The sequence below is a fragment of the Triticum urartu genome, chromosome 3A, assembly GCF_056163025.1.
Source record: "Triticum urartu cultivar PI428250 chromosome 3A, HENAU_Tu73, whole genome shotgun sequence".
NCBI classification, from domain to species: domain Eukaryota; kingdom Viridiplantae; phylum Streptophyta; class Magnoliopsida; order Poales; family Poaceae; genus Triticum; species Triticum urartu.
In genome coordinates this window covers 294,511,680-294,517,362 of record NC_141875.1, presented here as the reverse complement: position 1 = coordinate 294,517,362, position 5,683 = coordinate 294,511,680, and positions in this window count along the sequence as shown.

Here is a 5,683-nt window from a genome sequence, read left to right as displayed (position 1 = left end):
ACATAGGGAGTAGTAGTTTTCTTCACTGGTACGTTAAATAAAGAGTTTCGTTTCGTACTTACACAATTTAAAACGATTGTTATGGAGAGAATAAGAAAACCACTCCACTATATATTAGTCGTATACACGAGTACTATATGGACGCAGCTTCATTGACTTTAGTGCACCTGCCTTTGGGTTTATGATAGGTGGGCCCAAAATGTGGCTGTCCCACCTGTCATACAGCCAAACGCAGGTGCAGTTAAGGCACCGGGGCTCAGTCCGTACTACAGTATCTATATAAGCTGGAGCCCCAGCGCTTGTTCGCTAGGGTTTGCACTCTCCACACTCTCACCGCACTACATATATATATACACGCTGGAGGCTTAGCGTTCCTTTGCTAGGGTTTTCTATATTCACTGTCTCTCACCCTCTTCACCAGATCTAAACAAGACTGCGGTGTGGCCTCTGTCTCTCTCACCCCCCTCACAGACAGCTAGCGAAGGAGGCGTCTAGATCCCGTCACACCTGGAAGCGAAGGAGGTGCAACATTCACTCTATCGTCTTCGGTGAGGGAGGTGATGTCTACTACACAACCTTCTTCTTGTAGACGTTGTTGGGCCTCCAAGTGCAGAGGTTTGTAGGACAGTAGCTAATTTCCCTCAAGTGGATGACCTAAGGTTTATCAATCCGTAGGAGGCATAGGGTGAAGATGGTCTCTCTCAAGCAACCCTGCAACCAAATAACAAAGAGTCTCTTGTGTCCCCAACACACCGAATACAATGGTAAATTGTATAGGTGCACTAGTTCGGCAAAGAGATGGTGATACAAGTGGTATATGGATGGTAGATAAAGGTTTTTGTAATCTAAAAATATAAAAACAGCAAGGTAACTAATGATAAAAGTGAGCACAAACGGTATTGCAATGCGTTGAAACAAGGCCTAGGGTTCATACTTTCACTAGTGCAAGTTCTCTCAACAATAATAACATAATTGGATCACATAACTATCCCTCAACATGCAACAAAGAGTCACTTCAAAGTCACTAATAGCGGAGAACAAACGAAGAGATTATGGTAGGGTATGAAACCACCTCAAAGTTATTCATTCCAATCAATCCGTTGGGCTATTCCTATAAGTGTCACAAACAGCCCTAGAGTTTGTACTAGAATACTCCAATGTCACCTCAAGTATCCGCGGGTATGATTATACGATATGCATCACACAATCTCAGATTCATCTATTCAACCAACACAAAGTACTTCAAAGAGTGCCCCAAAGTTTCTACCGGAGAGTCAAGACGAAAACGTATGCCAACCCCTATGCATAGGTTCATGGGCGGAACCCGCAAGTTGATCACCAAAACATACATCAAGTGGATCAATAGATTACCCCACTGTCACCACGGCTATCCCACGCAAGACATACATCAAGTGTTCTCAAATCCTTAAAGACTCAATCCGATAAGATAACTTCAGAGGGAAAACTCAATCCATTACAAGAGAGTAGAGGGGGAGAAACATCATAAGATCCAACTATAATAGCAAAGCTCGCGATACATCAAGATCGTGCCACCTCAAGAACACGAGAGAGAGAGAGAGAGATCAAACAGATAGCTACTATTACATACCCTCAGCCCCGAGGGAGAACCACTCCCTCCTCGTCATGGAGAGCGCCGGGATGATGAATATGGCCACCGATGAGGGATTGTCCCCTCCGGCAGGGTGGCGGAACGGGCCTAGATTGGCTTCTGGCGGCGGAACTGCCGATCTATTGTGCACCACGAAGTTTTTAGGGTATATGGGTATATATAGGAGGAAGAAGTACGTCGGTGGATCTCCGGGCTGTCCACGAGGCAGGGGGGCGCGCCCAAGGGGGTGGGCGCACCCCCACCCTCGTGGGCAGCCCGAGACTCTCCTGGTCCATCTCCGATACTCTGTGGGCTTCTTCTGGTCCAAAAATAAGTTCCGTGTAGTTTCAGGTCAATTGGACTTCGTTTGATTTTCGTTTTCTGCGATACTCTAAAACAAGGAAAAAACAAAAACTGGCACTAGGCTCTGGGTTAATAGGTTAGTCCCAAAAATAATATAAAAGTGTATAATAAAGCCCATAAACATCCAAAACATATAATATAATAGCATTCAACAATCAAAAATTATAGATACATTGGAGACGTATCAGGAGGCAATCCACTGCCGGCTGCGCTTTTCTCTTTCACCCAGTGCTTGTGCGGGAGGGCCACCGACCCCTTCTTCCTCGCCGTCGTACGTAGTGTGGGCAGATCCGACCTCCCTCCACACGCCTTGCCACATCCCGACGACCCTAAGGTATAAGTTTCTTTGAAACCGTCATTGGTCTAGCTGCATGCTGATCTTTTTCGATTCTGTATTCGAATCTATGTCTTGGTTCAAAGAGGAAAGAAGGGTGCGGTGGGGTGGAGCATGAATGTAGGACGTGGTTCAATGAGGAAACGAGGGGGGGAAAGTAGTATAGATTAGCTATACAGCCGCTTTATTGGTCGAAAGGGGAAAAAGGGGGTAACCCAGTACACACATCTATAAGGAACCCAACTCTTTGTTGAAAAGGGAAAGAAACTGGGGGGTCGGGTAATTTCTGCACGACTAGATTTGCTACCCTCACATCGAAAAAAGTTTCAAAGAGAACAAATATGGGACCAACGCAGATATGCTGCTTGGCTACATACTCTGCATCACCCATTTATACGTGTGGACGCACATGGTGCTGGCATGTCCCATGTCCCATCCACATGATCGTGCAATGTGTTTTGAGATGTTGTGCTACTTGTATTCGTACTGTTTTAAATAAATGTTGACTTGAAGCTATTGTATTTTGAGCAATGCCACTCTCAGAATTAACTACTGAACTATTTTAAGAGAATTTCTCTGTTAATATGAATCAAAGCAACCGTTTTAGAAATGTTACTGTCCTATACTTTGTTTTCCATCAAGATAAGGTAGATGCTTCTTTTTGTGGCCGCTTGTTTCATCCTCCTTTATTGGCAGTAATTGTTTCCTTTTTTCCTCTGTTAAATCAGGGATATCTATTCAACTTGTTGCTATAGCAAACTTAAATGTCTCACCGGTGACTTTACTTGATTTCAGAGTTACTGCACAAAACGAGATTGGATTTCCTATTCGTGTTGGCAGATTCGTACGTGATCTTGTGTGCGTCATGACAGGTTGGTACTTGCCTTCATCCATAAATGTCGAATTGAAGCTATTGTATTGCTGTTTTTTCCCATTAAGTAGTGAACAAAAATGGGACCAACCCAGACATTATGCTTGTTGCTTTGTTACAACAAACTCTGCATCACCCCCTTTATAAGTAGATGGAAGCACATGTTGTTGTTACGCCCACTCTCCCCTGGAACTGTTTATGCTTTTTAATAATCAAATGCCGCTGGTAAAATTAAGCAATGCCACTCTCAGAATTAACTACTAAATCTTATTTCAAAACTGCAACACTTGTTAGGGATTGGCGGGATTACCATTTTTGTGGCCGCATGTTTCATCCAACTTTATTGGCCAGTAATTGATTCCTTTTTGCCTCTGTTAAAATAGGGATATCTATTCAACTTGTTGCTATTGAGACATTTTGCTTCGCTTAATTTTGGTGGAACTGCACAAAATGAGACTGGATTTCCATATATGTGTTGAGATCTCTTTTAGATCCACCTCAGGCGTTGTTTCAAATCTTGGTCTTGAAAGGTCAGTACCTACTTTCCTCAGAATTAACTACTGAATCTTAGTTCAAAACTGCAACACTTGTTAGGGATCGGCGGGAGTACTATTTCTGTTAGGGATCGGCCGGGGTACATGTTTAAGAAATGTATTGTTCAGATAATGTTTCTGTTATTATATATCAGTTACAGTGTTTTACAAATGGTACTATCCTGTTTGTAGTTCTTTCTACATGTTTAACCAAGGTATTGTTAAGATAATGTCTCTGTTAAAATGAATCAGTCGCATTGTTTTAGGAATGATACTTTTCTGCTTTGTTGTTCTTTAAACATGTTGAAACAAGGCATTGTTAAGATAATGTCTCAGTTAATATGAATGAATCACACTGATTGAGAATTACTACTCTCATGCTTTGTTTCCCATTAAGATAAGGTAGATCAGTAGATGTTTTTCTTCTGGGAGTACAAGTCATCAACCGTTATTTCTTAGTAATTGTTTCCCTTATACCTTTTGTTGCTTACAAGGATCTCAAAATTAAAGCTCGGTTTTATTCCGACTTTGATTTTAGTTGAACTGCACAAAAGGAGCCAATGTGTCTAAGGCAAACTGCTGCATTAGTGGGTCCAGTTGGTCTCACCACTTTGTAGAAAGAAGCAGTCACTATTTGCGATACATTACACAAGGAATGATCAAGAAGCTTTATAGAGTATTAGTAGATGCTGGTGACATGACTAGTCTGCAAAGATGGCTGCTTTACTTGTGGTTCGGAGGAACACTGGGCAAACAAGTGCCCAAACAAGTACCAAGAAGCCAGGACAGGACTTCAAGTCTGTCAATGTCACTCTAAGCTACAATGATGGGGCATCTGGGTATGGTAATCTGTTTACCGTACTTTCAGTTTGTTAGTGCACCGATTGGTGGGTTGACACTGGGGCCAATATTCATGTGTGTGCTGATGTGTCTTTGTTTTCTGGCAGCATATAAATATGAAATCCACAGTGATGCTCAGCTTGATTTTAGTGGAACTGCACAAAAATGTTTAGATGGTTCGTGGCCTCCATAATAATACTTCATCATGCACAATACATCGAATGGTTCTCTAATCATTCGTCATCACCTTGAGCCACTGGACTATCAGATGACAAACTGATGACAAACCCTACCCGTTCCACAATCATAGGCATTACATATTTTGAATGGGAAAAGCTTGTCAAAGTTGACATTAGTTTAATATATTGGAATTGGAAAACCTTGTCAATTTTTGCTAATTGATGTTAGCTAGAAGACATGCATTTGATATTTTTGAGTGGGACGCCCTTTGCTGTGAACAACGTCGATTGTTTTTTCCTATTCCTGTCTTCAGTTCAGAAGTAAATATTTACTCTCCTGAGATGGATAGTCACATGAATGTTGACTTATGTAAGATATTTTAAGAGTTTGTTCTGAATATTGTCTATGTAATGCCAGGCCTTGTGTTTGATTGCAAAGTTGAGCTTGGAATGTTGTGGCATGCGGCATCACGAGCTGTTCACCATGCCTCCTGAGAATAATGCTTCGTATTGTTTTGCATGTCGATCTAATTCCAGTGATTTGCTTGTTAGGAAGATCATCCTCTTCTGTTGTTTCCGTGCTTAAGAAGTTCATCGTCTTATGTTTCATTCATAGCCTATACGAAAAGGCGGGTAGGTTAGACGTGCAACCATATGATCTTCCGACCAACTCATCATCTTAGGTCGTGATTGGATCGTCATTTTCCAACCAAAACCGCTTGTAAAACTGACGCTTGTAAATAAAAGCAGATGGTCTCAGGCGAAGCGTTTGGTTGGTCGATTTCGACTAGTAAAATATACACCGGTCTCTCAAATTACACGTGTAACCCGCCAGTTTTACTTACAGACCTCGGGCCCACGGTTTCATTATGCCTGTATTTTGCGCGTTGTTTCTGATGACGAGTAAATTACACTTGTATCCTAATACAGTTGTGAAATAAACCAGAGCTCCCA